Source organism: Bidens hawaiensis, unplaced genomic scaffold (assembly GCF_021521415.1).
Source record: "Bidens hawaiensis isolate Kalapana, Puna unplaced genomic scaffold, B.hawaiensis_p1.1 tig00009686_1, whole genome shotgun sequence".
NCBI classification, from domain to species: domain Eukaryota; kingdom Viridiplantae; phylum Streptophyta; class Magnoliopsida; order Asterales; family Asteraceae; genus Bidens; species Bidens hawaiensis.
Window position 1 is genome coordinate 415,363 of NW_027491726.1, and position 22,076 is coordinate 437,438.

The 22,076-nt window shown below is 36.2% G+C and overlaps 1 pseudogene across 1 annotated transcript; it reads left to right on the forward strand.

Annotated features, from left to right (window-relative positions):
• Positions 1 to 16,623: 16,623 nt before the first annotated feature.
• On the forward strand, positions 16,624 to 19,895 carry LOC143533407 (uncharacterized; annotated as a pseudogene). Its single transcript, XR_013135350.1, has 9 exons — positions 16,624 to 16,759; positions 17,467 to 17,576; positions 17,668 to 17,736; positions 17,812 to 17,927; positions 18,001 to 18,055; positions 18,130 to 18,249; positions 18,962 to 19,009; positions 19,229 to 19,323; positions 19,405 to 19,895. The product of XR_013135350.1 is annotated as an uncharacterized LOC143533407 (transcript).
• The last annotated feature ends 2,181 nt before the right edge of the window (positions 19,896 to 22,076 follow it).

Here is a 22,076-nt window from a genome sequence, read left to right on the forward strand (position 1 = left end):
TGACATTAGCCTGTTTTGGATAATCGAAATTATTTGTAGTTTATGTATAAAAATAGGTTTTTTAAGAGGTGTTTTTAACCTTGTAGCTAGGACATCTAATCTACATGTACAAGAAGATATGTACTTGACATATTGATATTTCGCTTTTACATATATGAATTTATACCCTTTCAAAGATTTTAATTTCTTCTTGTTACTTCATTTTATATGTATTTTCTTTTCTAATAAACAATAAATTTTTAAAAAAATTAAAGTAAAATAACATAGCTAATAAACATATTACAATACAAAAAAATTTGTATTAAACTTTTAATTTAATATAGTATTCAGATTTATGTAATATTTTAGTGTTTTTAAATTATTTACGACATCATCCGGTTGTAAATTCAATCCGACTACTGAATAGGTAAAATGTTCGGTTCTCCGATTATAAAAACATTATTATTAGATAGAGAAGCTATAGGTGGTATGAATCAGCATAGACTGCTACTAATTTCAATTCATCCGACATAATTGGCGTTCTCACCCTTAAAACAAGTTATTATGATTCGTTACTTTTAATATTGACAACGAACAAATCTATAGAATATTAATCGATGGTTATTCATGAGTTAAAAAGTTGAATAATTTAAGTATTCTAAAAAGAAATATTAAAGTCGACATTTCGATGAAAATAAGATTCGAGATTCCTAACAAACACCTTTTCCAACCAAACAGCCCATATACTTGAAACCAAACACAAACTGAATGAACACTTCCCAATTCCCATCATGACCCTCCTTTGCCAAACATCACCATTGTGTTTTAGTTTAATGATTGCATCTTCCTTTTTTAATGGGCCTAAACTTTATCTCCTATTCAATTTAATCTTCTATATTTTGTTAAAATTTTTAAATAGTTTTAAAGTTTAAGAAGGATGTTCAATAAAATTCAAAAAGTCAGTATGAATGTTTAAAAAATATATAATATTATATTCCAAAATGTAGAAAAAGTTGTAAAGGGATTGACCGGATCTTAAACTCGAGTTTGATTTATTTAATTTAAAAGAGCTCGAACCCGAATTGCCAAGGGTTCAATTTCTAAAGCTCAATCTTTAATCGGTGGTAGTCTTTTAAACTCGAAAGACTAGTGGAACTTGGTATATGAAAATTGGGTTCGAAGTAGTTTATAAAATGAGCTCCAAACTCAGGTTTGTTTTAAGCCCGGTTCAGTTTAAACTTTTAATGAATCGATCTTAAGTTGCTCGCGAGTAGCTTGAGTCATTTAAACGACTAAGAAAAACATATATAGCATTGCTCTCAAGTGGTGGTAGTCCATAAAGCTAAGTTTACATATAAGTCGGTCGATTAAAGAAACATAATAATGGACAAACATATTTTGACACGTGTATTGTGTAATTGCACACTAAAAATATGTATTTTTCACCTAGAGTGATATCTTTAATTTGCATAATGCTTTCTGATGCTTAATTTTGAAGATATCTTCTTAAAAAAGAAATATAATATATTATGCAATGGTGACTTATAGTACCTGATGACATCAATATCTTGACCATGTGTATAATAACCCGAACTTTAGTATCATATAGCAATATTAATAATAAAAAAATTTGGATATAATGAAATAGTAAATGTCGAATAATCGAGTCACTTATCAGAAGAAGTGTTGTTCCGTAAAATCGATAAAACATAAATGGCGGATATATAATCATCAAACATTTCAGATATAAATATCACTTTTACTAACTTGTTATAGTGGGTTTGTGTTTCGTGAGATTAATATCTAATATTTCAAAGTTAATAAATATTTAAACTAAAATGAAAATATCATCTCATGAGAACCGATCTTGATCTGTTGGTTCAATAATATATTTGGATCAAAGTTTCAAAATTTCCACCCTTATCCGCTACCAACTAACCATCGAAATTCAAAAGAATCTGGATAAAAAAAGATATGCATCCAGCAAACCCTATATATATATACCCACGAACCCACCGAAAATTCTGTACTTAGGAGATACCATCATAATCCGCCACCTCTGCCTCAGTTGGAGCTACCGCCGCCTTCTGTCGCCTTTCGAACGCCAATCACATCCATCGCCGCAACCACCGGTCACAACCTCTATAGCCGTCGCGTACCGTCGCTGTTTCCCACTATCCGACGTCTTGTTCCGCCTGTTCAGTCACCGTTACACACCCGTGTTCTCTCACCGTTCTCGCCCGATTATACGTTCGGTTTTGTTCGGCTTGTGAGGTAAAAGTTCTGATCATTCGCTTTTGATTTGTATATGCTCTTAACATATTCTAATATGGTACGGGTTTGTTGATTGTTCCGGCGATGAAAAGTTTTATAATTATAATATGCATTTGAAATTTATGAGGTTTTCAAAAGAATAATATTTAAACAAAAGAAGTCTCCCGTCGGTTCGTTTTGTTCTGTTCGTTAACACTTGAAATTGGGTTTGAGTTTCTTGAAGAAACTTTTAAAGCTTTACGTTTGGTGCTGCCTCCAAAATTAAAATGAAGAAGATGTATATAGAGTAATATTATTATTATACTTGATTGGCTAAACCCACCAGGTAGCCTTCTATTTTATAATTAATCAAACCAAATATGTAAAGTTGAGATCACCATATAACATGGATAAATGTATTATGTAAAAACTATTGATCCCATGAAAAACTTGGTGTCGGTTAACGAACAGTGCAATAAATTACAATAATGAGATTTCAACAACTTGATAAAAATCGTGAATTCTAAAAGCGTCCGTCGTCGGAAAAATCCGTAAGTTAGCAAATCACCAACATGATAAATTAAGTTATGTAAATTAATCTTACAAGAAACTAAACCATAGGTTCTCATACAATTGGCGGACAACATTGACTTTACTTTGGTTTTCGCTTTTGATTAAGGTACGGATTCTGTTTTTCTTCACTCATAGTATTGGTTCTAGTCCATTTTATATTCGATGTCCGTCACTTCGTTGTGCGGATTTTTGTTATCTAGTTCGGTTTATTCGTATGATATGGTTATATTAATTTTATAGCATGCAATAGGTTATATATATTTTGAATTCATTATTGCATGTTCCTGTTTAAATATCTTTTAGTTATACGACTTTAGTTCAGTACTCTGTTACCCGAGCATTTCTGACTTGTCGTTGGGGCGTCAACGACATGGCACTTATCGTGACAGTGCGTAATCAAAGTTCACGGCGTCTCTGAAAGTACTCATGTAGTACCTTGGCCACTTAGAGGCGTATAGATCGATCTTAGCTCCGACTCCTGACTCCTGTTTGAGATGGAACAATGTGTGCACGCCACCCACACCGTCTCATTGGTGCATGGACTAGCTAGCTGTGTACCCCTCTGTTTAGGCTCTGGGTGCTTCCATATTACACGACCTATTTATTTTAACATCATCGTCGTGTATTTTAGTAATTATATTTTGTTTCGCTATATTTCTGGTCCGTTTTGATATGTGTATACGCATTTGGTTAAATTTGAGTATATTCAGATTACGTCCCGATCGTGTATCGATTTATGTTTCGCATCTAATTATAGTTCGGTCTAAAACGTGGTTTTATATCCGCAATAGTTTCAGTTTTATTTCAGTATGTGTTTTGTCTTATGTATGCCTTTACCTGTACTATTGTTCTCTCCGTTACTGGGCAATTTTTGGCTCAGCCGTATTTTCTTGTTTGTGTCTGTCTTATTTGCTAACAGGTAATTCGGGAAATCGGGGAGATCAGTGATGAGAGTAAAATGAAGCTCAAGAATAAGGACTTGATTTAATTTTCTTTTATTTAAGCATTTAATAAATTTGACTTAGAATTTCTTTCAGTGTTTTTAACTCTTTTGGTTGCCATGGGATTCTTTTCATTTCATTTAAATGGTTTTTGTTTGGTCTATGATATCTGTAATAGTGACACGTCAGCCTGCTCCGGGGTGGGGTGTTACAGTTATGGTATCAGAGCCCAGGCTCTTTCTTGTAGAAAACTTAAACGAAAATAATTAAAAATGTGAGTTAATGGGTAGACGTCGAGTTAGGATTTTCCTTTTCGTCTTCCGCGTATTCCGTAAATCCTTATCGTTCAATTCATACGTTATCTTACTTTCAGATGCCTCCTAGAAGACGTGTTAACCGCCAAAACGGGAATGATGCTGGAAACGACCCATCTCTTGTGACCCTTGTCGCTAACGCCGTCAATGCGGCTATTGCTGCGGCAGTCCCTAACATCATACAACAGTTGCAGCAGAACAATGCCGGTGGCAACAATGTCGGTGGTAACAACGCCGGTAGCAACAACGCCAGTGGAAACAATGCTGGAGGCAACAATCCTCCTGTTGGTATTCATGTCTGGCTTGAGCGTTTTCAAAAGCAAAAGCCAAAATCCTTTAGTACTGCTAGTTCTCCAGTAGAAGCTGAAAACTGGATCGCGCACATCGAGAAACTGTTTGAAGTGCTGGGTGTTGAAGATGTGTTTAAGGTTCGATTAGCTACTTACAAGCTCGAAGATGACGCTCACAGATGGTGGATGACACTGAAAGCTGCCCGTGGTGGAGACAATTATGCTGCTACACTTCCTTGGAATGAATTCCGTACTTTGTTTTACCAATAGTATTTCACTGATGCTGATCGCAGTGAATATTTGAGAGAATATTCTTCAATTATTCAGGCTAATGATGAGCCCATCGTTGAGTTTAAAAATCGTTTCAGTCGATTGGTTAGTTTTCTTGGCCCAACTGTAGGCACGCAAGAACAACAGACCAACCATTTCAAGTGGGCCATTTGTGACCGAGATAGGAAGTTTATCTTGAACCTCCGTTTTAATGACATAAATGAGATAGTTGATGCGGTTAAGAACCTTGATAATGATAAGAAACACCGCCAGAAATCTTTTGATGAAAGTCGTAAGCGGCCTAGAGAAAATAATCAGGGTCAATCTTCTTCTCAAGTTGGAACCGAACAGTCCCTTGTACCCCGAGACCGTAGACCGCGTACTGATACGAATTTCAACAATCAGCCACGAAATGGGGGAAATCGAAATCAGAATCATAGGCCCGCACAGAATAATATGCAACAACATCATAACCCCACCAGAGCTCAACCACTTAATCAACAAAACCGAAATACTCCTCTGTGTGGCACGTGTGGGAAACGTCATGGAGGTGCTTGTCGTCGAGCTGAAGGTCGTTGTTTTAGATGCGGAGATGCAGGACACATGATCAGAGACTGCCCTCAGCGGGACCCTAGGGCTAATACTAGGGAAGATGCTAGATCTGCTGCAGGAGGACGAGTTTTTACACTTACAGCTAATGATGCAGCTAATGCCCCAGGTATGGTTTCCGGTAATTTACAAATTGGTGATCGTGATACGTATGTTTTATTTGATACTGGTGCGACACATTCTGTGGTATCACTCTTATTTGCTAAATATTTAATGACTATGCCTACTGCCTTAGAGTACCCTTTAGTGATATCTACTCCTCTGAGAGACACCACTGTTATCTCTCACGTTTATAATGAGTGTCCAATCCGAATCAATTCAGTTATCCGTGCCGCAGACTTGTATCCTATGCATATGAGCGACTTTGATGTTATTCTGGGTATGGACTGGTTATCGCAACATAATGTTACGATCGAATGTCAGACTCGTCGTGTTTTATTTGGAAATCCTCAGTGTCCCGAAATTATCTATCAGGGGACCCAGCCTCGAAAATCTTTAAAAATTATTTCTGCGCTTAAGGCTCATAAGTTTCTATCGCACGGTTGTGCGGGATTTCTTGCTTCGGTTAAAGCTACATCTTCTAATGAACCCAAAATCTCTGATTATCCGACTGTTTGTGATTTTCCGGACGTTTTTCCTAAAGAATTGCCTGGACTTCCACCAGATCGCGAGGTAGAATTTACTATTGATCTTGTCCCTGGTGCCGAGCCGATTTCTAAGGCACCCTATCGTATGGCACATTTGGAGCTTAAGGAGCTCAAAGAGCAGCTACAAGAATTATTGGAACTGGGTTTTATTAGACCGAGTGTCTCTCCTTGGGGCGCACCGGTCTTATTCGTGAAGAAGAAGAATGGTTCATTAAGACTCTGTATTGACTATCGGGAGTTGAATAAAATCACCATTCGAAATCGTTATCCCTTGCCTCGTATCGATGATCTATTCGACCAGCTTCAAGGCGCCAAATGTTTTTCTAAGATTGATTTGAGATCTGGTTACCATCAGCTTAAGATCAAAGATTCAGATGTTTCTAAGTCAGCCTTTCGTACTCGTTATGGCCATTATGAATTCTTGGTGATGCCGTTTGGGTTAACCAATGCCCCCGCCGTTTTCATGGACTTGATGAACCGAGTTTTTCGAGAATTTCTTGATAAGTTCGTGATAGTCTTCATCGACGATATTCTAATTTATTCTAAAAGTAAAGCGGAACATGAGGATCATCTTCGTATCGTACTCGAGATTTTACGTAAAAAGAAGCTTTATGCAAAATTCTCAAAATGCGAGTTCTGGCTAAGCAAGGTAGCGTTTTTGGGTCACATTGTGTCGGCCGAAGGCATTACAATGGACCCGGCTAAAATCGAGGCAGTCACTAATTGGCCTAGACCTACCTCAGTCTCAGAAGTCAGTAGTTTTCTCGGACTTGCCGGTTATTATCGCCGATTTGTTGAAGGTATTTCCGCCATCGCCCTACCCCTCACGCAACTGTTAAGGAAAGGGGTTAAGTTCTCCTGGAATGATGATCGAGAGAAAAGTTTTGAAGAACTAAAGAAGCGATTGGTTTCTAATCCGATTCTTACACTTCCTTCAGGCACGGGTGGATACCAAATTTATAGTGATGCTTCTAAGAAAGGTCTCGGCTGCGTTTTAATGCAGCATGGTAAAGTCATTGCATACGCCTCACGACAGTTGAAACCTTACGAGGTTAACTATCCGACGCATGACCTCGAACTCGCTGCAGTTATTTTCGCGTTGAAAATCTGGCGTCATTATCTTTATGGAGAGACTTGCGATATTTTCACTGGTCATAAGAGCTTGAAATATATCTTCACTCAGAAGGAACTGAACATGAGGCAGAGACGTTGGCTAGAACTTCTAAAAGATTACGACGCTATCATACAGTATCATCCGGGGAAGGCAAACGTTGTAGCCGATGCTCTTAGTCGGAAGAGTTCCGGAACGATAAATTCTTTTCAACTGCAACCTCATATCCTCAATGATCTGGATAGATTGGGTATTGGTCTCTATTTTGGTGATACCAATGGATATCTAGCCAGATTTCAGATTGAGCCTGATCTAATTTCTCGAATCAAGAGTGCGCAATATGAAGACGGAGAAATTTGGGCAATTATACAGAATTTGGAGGTTGGTAAACAGTCAGAATTCAGAGAAGACGAGCATGGCGTAGTTTGGTGTGGGAAACGGTTATGTGTTCCTAGCGATTCCACCCTACGGGAGTCGTTGTTAGCCAAGGCTCACAGTTCACCGTTCTCAATCCACCCCGGATCCACAAAGATGTATCGGGATCTTCGTCAACATTTTTGGTGGAACGGTATGAAAGAGGACGTGGCCAGTTATGTCAGCAGATGCCTTACTTGTCAGCAAGTTAAAACTGAGCATCAAAGAGCTGGGGGTTTACTTCAGACACTTGACATTCCGGTATGGAAGTGGGATGATATCTCAATGGACCGGACTACCTAAAACGTTCAAAAGAAATGATGCTATTTGGGTTGTAGTCGATCGTTTGTCAAAATCGGCTCACTTTCTTCCGATTCAAAAAGGATTCTCAGTCAGTAAGTTATCCGATATTTTTACTCGAGAGATTGTGAGACTCCATGGCACCTGTAACGATTCCGGCAAATCCAGGTATACCCTAGCCGGAATATACTATTTACGTGTCATTTAAATATTGATTATATGTGTTATAGTACATATATACGAGTATATATGATTCATAGTACGAATCATACTCGATTATATAGTGAATCGTATTGGGATTACAACTAATCAATGATCGGTTATTGAAACCCGAACGGATCGGGAATTACATTATAGACGACGTATATAATGTTTAGTGATATATACGAAGTATTAATGCTTCGGGATAGGTGAATTATAGCACAGAAAAAGGATTTCGATTTAATGGTACGTCGGTACGCTAAACGAAACCTTTAACACCAAACCAAGCAAGAGACGGTCAATCAAACCGAAAAAGATGCACAAATACCGATAATATGATGTTTTAATGTCAGGGGTTAAGTTTTTAAAGTTTTTAAGTCGGTTGTATGTAAATTTTATTTTAACCCGAAAAACGACCATATTATGCTCGTTTTAAGCCGAATTACGAGTTTAAACGAGAAACGAACTGAGCCAGATTATCCACAACATTATCCGGATTGCGTAATCCGAATATGTGGCTTAGAATTGATGTGTGGGGCCCACCCCCCATCCACCTTATGGACCGATCGGTCCTTGTGTTATTATCATTCATATCATTTTCTTTTTTCTTCAACACATTTCACACAAACTCTCTCAAATCTTCAAACATACAACCAAGATCATCATTTTTAACCAAGATCTTCAAGGTATAACTTATGTTTTGAAGCTTGATTCTTGTTTCTAATTTCATAATTCTTGAGAAAAGGAGGTTTTCATGTGAAAAATGGGTGAAAACCCGAGATGAAACCGATTCTCGTGTGATCAAAGGATGTATACAAGTTATACAAAGGATCTTGATCCAAGTAATTAGTTAAAAGTGTTTAGAATGAATTTTTACGGTTGAAATCTTGTCAAATGAATTTTCCATGTGAAAGACGGGTGAAAATCCGAGATGAAACCGACTCTTGCATGACCAAGAGATGTATACAAGTTATACAAGGGATCTTGGTCCAAGAAATGAGTAAAAAGAGTCGAGAATGGATTTTTACGGTCAAAATCGTTGTTTTGATGTTTTAACCGACACTAGGAAGGAAATGGCTTGATTGTGGGTATAACTTGCTTGGTGCGGTGTTGATGTGCTTGTAAGTGTTGTATCTAGCGGCTAGCAAAGGCTAGAAACCGAGATCCTTGCGATCTAAAGCTAGAAAACACAAAATAGTTCGGTTTTCGTGTGTTATGAAAAAATGGACAGATTTACGTGTGCTTAGAGTCGGGTCACGAAATTTCACAGAGATGATCTACACATGAAAATATGAGATCTGTGAATTTTTGGTAATTTTTGGATAAAAGATGAATATTTGGTGAATTTAATGCTCGGTTTTGGCCAAAAATAGTGAAAAATAGCAAAACATGATGAAAAATTCCGTAAAATTTAAGATAAGCTTTTTATAACATATAAAAGTCACCCACAAAATTTGAGCTCAGTTGGAAAAGTCTAAGTAGGCTTTTCGGTGAAACGAGTTCTAGGGCTTCCTAGCTCGGTTTTGGGTGAAAATGGCTTGAAAAATAAGTTTTAAATTCTGGAAAAATTCCAGGGAGTTATGAGGATGATAAAGATCATCCCAGAAAAATTTGGGATTTTTCTAAAGTGTTTTGGTATTTTTGATATATTTAGTGTTTTAACAAGATTTAAAAATAGATAAATAAATGTAAATGTAGGAAAATAAATCTGGGAAAATTCCAGAAAGTTATGAGGATGATAAAGATCATCCCAGAAAAATTTGGGAATTTTCTAAAGTGTTTTGGTATTTTTGATATATTTAGTATTTTAATAAGATTTAAAAATAGATAAATAAATGTAAATATAAGAAAATAAATCTGGAAAATTTTTATAAAATTCCTTACTGTCAAATTAAGTTTTGTGCAAAATTTCAAGACCCGAGATTAATCGGGTAATTATTGGTGCTAAAAAGAACATAAAAACAAGTTTTTAAAGCTTAAAACGTGTAAACCGGCAAAGTTCGCATAAGCGAGCTGACTGGTACATGAAAACCCTAAAAATAGACTATTTCATAAATCTAAGTAAATTAAGTAAAAATAAATCATCCGAAAATAATTCGGATGATTTGGGTAATTTTACCCGATTTTACCGTTTCCGGCACCGAAATACCGGAAACGGGCCCCGCGGCCAAACGGGGTGTCAAACCGAGCTATAATTTCATCACCTTAACTAAATTGACTGTCAAACTCTAAGCAATGTCAATCTGAGTCCTTAGAAGTGTCACGGGGTTAACATTGTCCCCGAATCGAGTACAGTACTGGGTTAACAATGTTCCCAGATGTACCGATTGATATGTATTTAAGTTATGGGAATTATATAGTAACGACTAGATATTATATTACAGATCCAGGCACGTAGCTGTTCCTTATATTACTCACCAACTCACAACAAGGTGAGTTTTCACGAGCCCCTTTTAATGAATTGTTTTAATTATATTTTCCCGGGGCGGAAAACATGTCTTATTTAAAGTATTTAAGTACATACCGATCGTATGGAAATACTTGTACATTTATATATATATGGGCTGATGCATAGAATATATAAAATGTTTATAATGTGTTATTGTTCTGGGGTAACATAGTTCCTAGGGGTTATTATTGTTCTGGGGTAACGTAGTTCCCAGGGGTTATTGTTGTTCTGGGGTAACATAGTTCCCAGGGGTTATTATTATTCTGGGGTAACATAGTTCCCAGGGGTTATTATTGTTCTGGGGTAACATAGTTCCCAGGGGTATTTATTGTTCTGGGGTAACATAGTTCCCAGGGGTTATTATTGTTCTGGGGTAACATAGTTCCCAGGGGTATTTATTGTTCTGGGGTAACATAGTTCCCAGGGGTTATTATTATTCTGGGGTAACATAGTTCCCAGGGGTTATTATTGTTCTGGGGTAACATAGTTCCCAGGGGTTATTGTTGTTCTGGGGTAACATAGTTCCCAGGGGTTATTATTATTCTGGGGTAACATAGTTCCCAGGGGTTATTGTTGTTCTGGGGTAACATAGTTCCCAGGGGTTGTTATTATTCTGGGGTAACATAGTTCCCAGGGGTATTTATTGTTCTGGGGTAACATAGTTCCCAGAAAGTTATTGGAAATGTTCTGGGGTAATAAAGTTCCCAGCATGATTATATTGTTAATAAATGATTATTAAAATGATTTGTCAGTGTTTATTTAAATTAGTGAAACTCACCAACTATTCGTAGTTGACCCGTTTTCTTTACATGTTTTCTAGGTATGCCCAAGTTGGATTGATTGATGTTTGCTTAACTATCTGTGCTACCTGTTGGAAGCTTGCTGCTCTTTGTTTTGTAATGAATTTATTAATGTCTTATCGGTAAAATATGTGTGTAACACCTAGACAGTAATGAAACTCGCAACAATGTAATATGTTATAAATTAATGTAGTGATATTTTCCTTATAAGCAATGCTGTTGATATCAGATGTGTCTGTTGCATCCCGTGTACGTTTCCGCTGCGGTTACGGGGTGTTACAGCACCCCCGTCTCTATTGTTTGTGATCGAGACCCACGTTTCACTTCGCGTTTTTGGAAGGGGTTGCAGGCCGCATGGGGTACTAGATTGAGATTCAGTACCGCGTTTCATCCTCAGACTGACGGTCAGTCAGAACGTACCATTCAGACACTCGAAGATATGCTTCGAGCATGTGCTTTAGAGTGGAGTGGAAACTGGGACGAGTATTTAAGTCTGGTTGAGTTTGCCTACAATAATAGTTGGCAAGCTAGCATCGGTATGGCGCCATTCGAGCTTTTATATGGTCGTAAGTGTAGAGCCCCTAATTGTTGGGATGAGGTTGGTGAGAAAATTATTGAAGGGCCCGAGTTGGTACAGATTACAAATGAGAAAGTTACCATTGCTCGTGAGAAGCTAAAAGAGGCTCAGAGTCGACAGAAGAGCTATGCAGACCGACATCGTCGAGCTTTGGAATTTAATGTCGGTGATCGGGTATTCTTGCGAGTTTCACCTTGTAGAGGCGTTCAACGTTTTGGAATCAAGGAAAAACTTAGCCCAAGATTCATCGGACCGTTTGAAATTCTTGAAAGAGTTGGTGAAGTCTCTTATCGTTTGGCTTTACCACCTCAGTTATCTCATGTGCATAGGGTCTTTCACGTATCTCTTCTTAGGGGGTATAATTATCACTCGTTACATGTTGTTACCTATCCGCTCCATCAGATTCGCGAGGATTTATCTGTTGAAGAAGAACCTGAAGCTATTCTTGATCGTCAAGAACGCATTATGCGCAAGAAAACTATTCCGTTCGTTAAGATTCTTTGGAAGAACCATTCTGAACGAGAAGCTACATGGGAAATGGAGGATACAATTCGTTCCCAATATCCGTATTTATTTCCGTTTTAGCACTTGGTGATTTCAGTTTGGATGGTTTTGATTTCATATGAATTCTGTTTTATATGTCCTAATATTTGTTTCCAAGACTTCGCAATTGTCATGTTTGAATTTATGAACGTTTAAGTTTGTTTCGTTTCCGTTATATCCGAAAGTATGTGTCCCTGTCTTACAATTTCGTGGACGAAATTTTTTTAAGGGAGTATAATTATAATAACCCGAACTTTAGTATTATATAGCAATATTAATAATAAAAAAATTTGGATATAATGAAATAGTAAATGTCGAATAATCGAGTCACTTATAGGAAGAAGTGTTGTTCCGTAAAATCGATAAAACATAAATGGCGGATATATAATCATCAAACATTTCAGATATAAATATCACTTTTACTAACTTGTTATAGTGGGTTTGTGTTTCGTGAGATTAATATCTAATATTTCAAAGTTAATAAATATTTAAACTAAAATGAAAATATCATCTCATGAGAACCGATCTTGATCTGTTGGTTCAATAATATATTTGGATCAAAGTTTCAAAATTTCCACCCTTATCCGCTACCAACTAACCATCGAAATTCAAAAGAATCTGGATAAAAAAAGATATGCATCCAACAAACCCTATATATATATACCCACGAACCCACCGAAAATTCTATACTTAGGAGATACCATCATAATCCGCCACCTCTGCCTCAGTTGGAGCTACCGCCGCCTTCTGTCGCCTTTCGAACGCCAATCACATCCATCGCCGCAACCACCGGTCACAACCTCTATAGCCGTCGCGTACCGTCGCTGTTTCCCACTATCCGACGTCTTGTTCCGCCTGTTCAGTCACCGTTACACACCCGTGTTCTCTCACCGTTCTCGCCCGATTATACGTTCGGTTTTGTTCGGCTTGTGAGGTAAAAGTTCTGATCATTCGCTTTTGATTTGTATATGCTCTTAACATATTCTAATATGGTACGGGTTTGTTGATTGTTCCGGCGATGAAAAGTTTTATAATTATAATATGCATTTGAAATTTATGAGGTTTTCAAAAGAATAATATTTAAACAAAAGAAGTCTCCCGTCGGTTCGTTTTGTTCTGTTCGTTAACACTTGAAATTGGGTTTGAGTTTCTTGAAGAAACTTTTAAAGCTTTACGTTTGGTGCTGCCTCCAAAATTAAAATGAAGAAAATGTATATAGAGTAATATTATTATTATACTTGATTGGCTAAACCCACCAGGTAGCCTTCTATTTTATAATTAATCAAACCAAATATGTAAAGTTGAGATCACCATATAACATGGATAAATGTATTATGTAAAAACTATTGATCCCATGAAAAACTTGGTGTCGGTTAACGAACAGTGCAATAAATTACAATAATGAGATTTCAACAACTTGATAAAAATCGTGAATTCTAAAAGCGTCCGTCGTCGGAAAAATCCGTAAGTTAGCAAATCACCAACATGATAAATTAAGTTATGTAAATTAATCTTACAAGAAACTAAACCATAGGTTCTCATACAATTGGCGGACAACATTGACTTTACTTTGGTTTTCGCTTTTGATTAAGGTACGGATTCTGTTTTTCTTCACTCATAGTATTGGTTCTAGTCCATTTTATATTCGATGTCCGTCACTTCGTAGTGCGGATTTTTGTTATTTAGTTCGGTTTATTCGTATGATATGGTTATATTAATTTTATAGCATGCAATAGGTTATATATATTTTGAATTCATTATTGCATGTTCCTGTTTAAATATCTTTTAGTTATACGACTTTAGTTCAGTACTCTGTTACCCGAGCATTTCTGACTTGTCGTTGGGGCGTCAACGACATGGCACTTATCGTGACAGTGCGTAATCAAAGTTCACGGCGTCTCTGAAAGTACTCATGTAGTACCTTGGCCACTTAGAGGCGTATAGATCGATCTTAGCTCCGACTCCTGACTCCTGTTTGAGATGGAACAATGTGTGCACGCCACCCACACCGTCTCCTTGGTGCATGGACTAGCTAGCTGTGTACCCCTCTGTTTAGGCTCTGGGTGCTTCCGTATTACACGACCTATTTATTTTAACATCATCGTCGTGTATTTTAGTAATTATATTTTGTTTCGCTATATTTCTGGTCCGTTTTGATATGTGTATACGCATTTGGTTAAATTTGAGTATATTCAGATTACGTCCCGATCGTGTATCGATTTATGTTTCGCATCTAATTATAGTTCGGTCTAAAACGTGGTTTTATATCCGCAATAGTTTCAGTTTTATTTCAGTATGTGTTTTGTCTTATGTATGCCTTTACCTGTACTATTGTTCTCTCCGTTACTGGGCAATTTTTGGCTCAGCCGTATTTTCTTGTTTGTGTCTGTCTTATTTGCTAACAGGTAATTCGGGAAATCAGGGAGATCGGTGATGAGAGTAAAATGAAGCTCAAGAATAAGGACTTGATTTAATTTTCTTTTATTTAAGCATTTAATAAATTTGACTTAGAATTTCTTTCAGTGTTTTTAACTCTTTTGGTTGCCATGGGATTCTTTTCATTTCATTTAAATGGTTTTTGTGTGGTCTATGATATCTTAATAGTGACACGTCAGCCTGCTCCGGGTTGGGGTGTTACAATGTGTCTTAGCCTAATGGGTTAAGACTTAAGAGTAGATGGTCGAACCTCAACTTTTCATCCAGACCAAATGTCTTACCGAACCTCAACTTCTCGTCTATATCAAGTGTGTGGTCTAACCTTAATCTCTCGTACAGACCAAGTGTCCTACCCAACCTCAACATATCTCATCAAAGTCACGTACACTTCCAACAAAAACTCATAACTTATTGGTTTTAACTATCTACAACTACAAGAAGAATTTTTAAGATCATAAAATTATAGTACAAACCCAAAAAAATTTACAACTATGAATATGCAACAACAAAATATTACGAAAAAATAACTAAGACAAATTTAAAGTGCACATGTATAAGAGAAAATTATGAAAGTAGTCATTTTCCGGATATGTTTATATAATCATGTCATACAATATTTGCACGTATGATTTTTAGATATGTCATTCATATGCATGATCAAATATTTATTTTCATCCGTGTATCTAACCTAAATTTCATAAAAATTGCATGTTATGTCCGACGTGAGCTACCTTTTCTATATCATATATGAATCAATAGTCGTATTTATTTTTGTTTGCATACCGTAAGTTTTCAATGCAAAAATGAAGATAATTTTACTTGGTTTGTATTTGTTATGGTTTAATAAACCTTTCTTTTACTTAGAATTACTAATTAGAAAACAATGTAAGGGACCTTTATTTTATAAAACACAGTAAATGGATTTGTACTAACATACAAAAGGGTTAAAAATGAACACAAGATTTATAGTCGTCTAGATGAGTGTTAATTGAGTAATTAACTAAACTATCATTACATCCACACAAAGTTTCTTTTTCTTTTTCTTTTTCTTTTTTTTTTTCACTAAGCACTTGACACTGAAAATGTGAATATTACCTTTTAGAGTTTCTCACTAACAAGGTAGTGACAATCTCTTACGTAGTTATGTTCTCACTAATCTAGGTCATGACACCTTCTTACTAATCTTGCTTGTGATCACATGGTAGTGATCACTTTATCTTACCATTAAAAGTGATGGTGACCACCTTTTAAAAATATAATAAATGTTAGTTGGCACCTTCTTTTTATTTGTTTTGATGAGCTATGAATGAAATATCAACCTGGTGATTTCCATCTCACATACAATACACACACCGTAGTAAATGATTTGTAGCTGGAATCCATTAATCAAAAATGTTATATATGTAAATCTAAAAACGAAAGTATCTTATAGATAATTGGTATTTATTATTATTACTATTATTATTATTATTGAGTCGAGCTGAGTTGAGTCGGCGACTCAACATAGCACGAAATTAAACGAGGCATGTCCCCTCAGCTCGAGCTCGAGTTTAAAATTAAACGAGTCTAAGAGAGGGCCGACGAGCCGGATCATGAGCTGAACCGAGCTCAGATCAGTTCATTTAAAGTCAAGTTTTTTAGCTAACTTTATTCAAACTTTTATCGAGCAATCCACGGGCCGGTACATGAAATTAAAAGAAATGGGTAGTTAGTTATATAAATAAAGGTAGATGGGTTGTCAGTTGTAATCTTCGTGTTTCCCACTCACAGATATACGTACACGCATATACATACATACTCCCTTGGAATATGCAGAAGAAGATATAATAGATATAGAAAGAGAGAGAGGAAACTAAACAAACAAACTCAACTATATACATTCATTCACATACTAATTACACACACAAGATCCTTTCAATTCCCCTAGGGTTTACTCACAGTTGTTGAGTTTTGAAGTGATTTGAATGGACGATAGAGGCGGTGGATCATTTGTGGCGGTCAGAAGGATTTCACAAAGTCTTGATCGAACCAACACTTGTCAATCAAATTCAGGTATATAATATTAATATTCCTTTTTTCAGATAACGACATTCATTTAATTCTTTCTTATGTATGTGCTGAACTGACTAACTGTATTAATATTATTATCATTTTCAATTTCATTTTTATTATTAGTAAATTGTTGTTTCTCTGTCAGGAGTTAATTTCTACAACTTTGGATCTACTGTATATTTATCTATCTCTTTTACATGATTACTTGCATTGATTTTTGTGGTGAGTCTGTATCATTTTATGCTTCCATTGTTAGGTTAATTAGTATTGTCAACAACTTAGGTATGGATCTGTTCTTGCATAAACAAAATGATTCAGTTTTGACTCCAGTGATGTTGAATATGCCTGTTAGCTGCTTCATTTGATTGTTCAATTTTATGGCATGTCTAATCTGTTCATACTAGATGTTTGTTTTTTTGCTTGGAAACAAATTAGTACTGTGCGGTGTTGGCCTACTTATTAATATCAACCACATTCATGTACCTACATCTCTGACTTCTCACTCATATCACATGTTCAATAATTATTTCTATGGATAATTCAACTTTGATTTCTGTTGCTTTTAAAAATTTGTTTCATGCACATGTGGATCAAGATTAGGGTTTGGATGGGATGATTAAGGGATTATGAATGGTTTACTTGATGAAGATATGTAAAAGATATATAGCTTTGGTTGTACATAAAGCGTAAGTTTTCTTTGATTACAGCCGAGGTTGTAGCAGGATCAGCAGCATGGCTTGGTAGAGGCCTTTCGTGTGTTTGTGCTCAGAGTCAAGAAGATGATTCTCGCCAGTCGTTTGATTTGACTCCTGCACAGGTCAAATTTTAGACCGAATAATATCATATAAACATAATATCTTAATTTAGTTTGGGAAATTTTACACTTAAATTTTCTTTGAAACTAACAGGAGGATTGCTTAATGAGGTTGCAAAACAGATTAGACATTGCTTATGATAGTTCAGTTCCTGAACACCAGGTACATGATATATGATTTGACAAGCCGTATAAAACGGGCCGGGTCGGCTAACGGGTCAAAATGTTGTTGATTTAGGAATCATTGAGAGCATTGTGGAAAGCTGCATTTCCTGAAGAGGAGTTAACGAGTCTAATTACTGAGCAGTGGAAGGAAATGGGATGGCAAGGAAAAGACCCATCCACTGATTTTCGGTAAAAATTACATTTTTTTAAGATTTATTATATATTATATGCATTTTGATGACATGGAGGTCTGTTGTAACAGGGGTGGTGGGTTTATATCACTGGAGAACTTATTATATTTTGCAAGAAATTTCCCAGTATGTTCTTTATTTCAGTACATGTAATGGCTTTTGATTTATTTATTTGGTGTTAATTACTATGTTTTATGCAGAAATCGTTTCAAGATCTTCTTAGAAAGCAAGAGGGTGATCGGTCCATGTGGGAATATCCTTTGCTGTAGCTGGTGTAAATATCACATTCATGCTTATTCAGATGCTGGATCTTGAAGCAGGTTGGATAAATGTAAATTGTACATTTGGTCCAAAGTCAAAACCGCTAGAAATTGCAAAATTCATATTTTTTGGTATTTTCACAAGTCGTGTTTAACCTGGTCCCATTGGCCCTAGGGTATAAATGAGCCGAACCAAGCTGAGCCTGAGCTCGTTTAGGCTCAGAGTTGGTTCATTTTAATTTAAGACGACTCGAGCTTGTTTTAGCTCGGCTCGATTCGAGATTTTAATGAGCCGATCTCGAGTAGCTCACGAGCGGCTAGGCTTGTTGCAACCGCTTAGCAGGGTGTTAGTTAGGGTATAAACTAGCCGAGCCTGAGCTCGTTTAGGCTCAGAGTTGGTTCGTTATAATTAAGAGGACCCGAGCTTATTTAAGCTTGGCTCGATTTGAGATTTTAATGAGCCGATCTCGAGTAGCTTACGAGTGGGCTAGGCTTGTGGCAACCGCTAGCAGGGTGTTGGTGGGACCCATGAGTTTCTGGTGACGGGTTATCACATTTATAAAAATAATTGGGTACAGCCTGTTTTATTTAATATTTAAGTTTCTGTAACTAGTTTCTTAAAATGAAGTTGTTAGTTATATAATTTATAAATTTCGATTTCTTTTACACATTTGGTTTTTAGATGCAAAGAAAGATATGAAATAAAGATAATTCTAAAGAGGTGTTCATGAGTTCTATTCTTTTGTGAGATAATAGTGTTTCATATGTGCAGTAAAACCTCGGACGTTGGTTGGAGCAACCTTTTTGAAGTTTCTTTCAGGTATACATTATATGTCATTATAACAACTATATAATTACAATAGTAATCTTGTTTATTTTATAAAACAATTTGTGAGTTTAATACATTTTGAATACACTTTTGACCCGTTTGACCCATTGGAGAATATATAACCCAAATTTGTAATGGTTCTCTTTTTGTTGTAATTTATTTATTTGTTTACTTATTTATTTATTTTGTGCTTTTCTATTTAATGAACAGATAACGAATCAGCATTTGATCTCCTGTATTGCATCACGTTCAAGTTAATGGATCATCAGTGGCTTACTATGCGTGCATCTTACATGGATTTCAACGTACGCACGATCATCATATATTTCTTGTCCATTTTAAAAAGATATATTAATGGGTAACTTTTGTCCCGTTTTCTGATACAGGCGGTGATGAAATCAACCCGACATCAACTTGAAAGAGAACTTCTGGAAGAAAACGTAACACGGCTCGAAGACTTACCCTCCTATGCACTCCTTACTAGGTAACAGTTAGGCTGTTTGCTTCAAGATTTATTAGTTGCAAGGTACAGAGATTCACACGGACCATGATTAGACATGGTGAAAGACTGCGTCAACATTGTACTACCAATGGTCTGGTCTGGGCCGAGTCCCTAGAGGTCTTGAGTTTTCCTGCTTAGTTCCTAGTCAGTGTGAAAATATGACAAGAGGTGTCTACTTTATGATGTAAAATGTTTGTATCGGCTTTATCATGTCTAAGGGGTTGGCTTTGCCAAAAACTTGTAGTGGTGTACTTGTTAGATGTGTTGAAGTAATGACATATGATGACAGGACTAATGTTGTGTGAACTTATAGGGTTACATACAAAGATAAATGACACCAGTCATATATCTAAGTATGATTTGAATATGCTCAATCCAATATTACAAGGGTTATTTGGGTAAAATAATATAATGTTGATGTTGAACACTGCGTGAGTGTGTGTGAGTACCACTATTAAAAATTATTAGAAATGCTAAAGATTTTGAATTAACTTTAAGCTTGATTTCTCACCATCAAATATCTCAAAGACATGGATATTTAACAGTGAAGAGGAAAATCCTAAGGTTCACTCAAATTTTCAGAAATCAAACACATGCTAAGTTCAGTTCACAAAGAAGTTAAATAACACAATTATGATTTTTAGATATGTAGCTCGAAAACCTATATTTACAGCACCACTTGTAAACGTCCGTCCTTGAACTCTTGAAGAATAACGTTTTCACACAAATTTGCTGTAGACTCCTCCTTACTGACCCCTTATGCATAGTTATTCTAATCCATCTATATTGTCTTATATTTTAACATAATTAGATATGAGAAACTAGCGAGACATGTAGGTTCTGTAATTCACTCTTTTAGTTCATATTTCTATCTTTAGGATAAAGTAGGTTCGTCCATTTTTCTAATTCACCTATGACTAGTGGTCTAGTGATATGGTGTTTATCATTTACATGTTATTTTATAAGGCCATGTGTAGTGGATGAGCTACAATTAGGGGCGAATTGTGACACGTGACGCCCAGTCAGCATGGAGTGGAAATTTGTTTTTGGGGTGTAATGGTGTAGGGGCTACAAGTTGGGCCCACAGTGTATATTTTTTATTATTTTCTATTTATAACTAAACTAATTAAATAAAAACCAATTTATTAAAATAATAAATAAAAATGCATTAAAATTAAAAAGAAATACAAAAAAATTAAAAAACATAACTAATAATGAATTAAAATTAAAAAAAAATGCATAACTAAAAATATTAAAAAACATAACTAAATAACATACTAATATCCATAATATTTGCGCATTTTTTCAATTCGTTGTCGTTGCAATAATGCGGCCTCTTCGTGTAACCCGGCTGCTTTGAGGGATTCGTATTTTTCACTCAATTCCCGCAATTCCAACATTTGGTCAATCTTTTCGTGTTGTTTGTTGGTTTCTTTCATGACATCGTTGAGTTCCTCGACACATTTTTTTGTTTTTTGATGATTTCTCTCATGGTAGCGGCGACTTCCACGAGTGTCGGTTGGTTCGGGTTGTTTGTAGGATTCATTTTGTTAGATTTTTTGAACAATTTGGGTATGAATTGTGTATGAAATGGAGAAGAAGGGTGTATGTTTATATAGATATTTATATATTGTTTTAATTAATTAATTTTTTTATATATTTGACCGTTGCAACGGTCAAATTTAATATAATAATATTAATCTTCAAACAATCCGGCGACAAAAGAACCCCGCCCCCGCCCCATTTCGCCCACATACCGCGGGGGGTGGGGGGGGGGGGGGCTGTGTTCGCGCCCCTTCTAGCCCAATTTCGCCCAAACTCCCACCCCACTACGTTTGGCCTAAATCAAATCTTTCATAAGTTTAATTTTATTTGATAGATTTCAACTTATACTAATTAAAAATTTTTAATTTGCTTTTTATAATCGGGATGCAATAACATTCTTTTTGTTTATATTTAAACACTTAATATAATTTTTTTTGGTTATTTTAGATCACTCTAGTAAATAGATCATCATTATGTCACAAGAATAAAATGTGGTGACCCAGTCCATTCTCCCATTAAGAAACCCGCAACTGAGAAGACCCTTTTGTCAACTCGGAACAAATTGCTATAGGCGAGACTTGATCTCACGATTATGATAGTCATGGTGCTGCCGAACGTGTGGGAAAACCCCATGGCTCATTCATGAACAAATTGCTCCAGACGAAACTCAATCTCACGACCTCTAATAAGGAAAGTCATGGGCTACAACTAAACCAATTGGCCTTTAGTTATATGAATCGTTTAAACTATGGATGAGCTCAGTAACTAAGATTCCAATCCCAATTTTTTCAAAATCTTGGTATCGGTACCGATAACGAAAACATTGGTTTGGTATGGGTATGTACCGGTAAAGTGTAAATTACTGGCAACTCCCTGTACTAAAGACAAAAGTTTAGAAATTACTGGTACCGGTATTATTCCGCTTTGTACCGGTAACTCCCTAAAACCTTTTTTTAGGTACCAACGGTATAGCACCGATACCATACCAACCCTAAAACGTCAAAAAGTCAT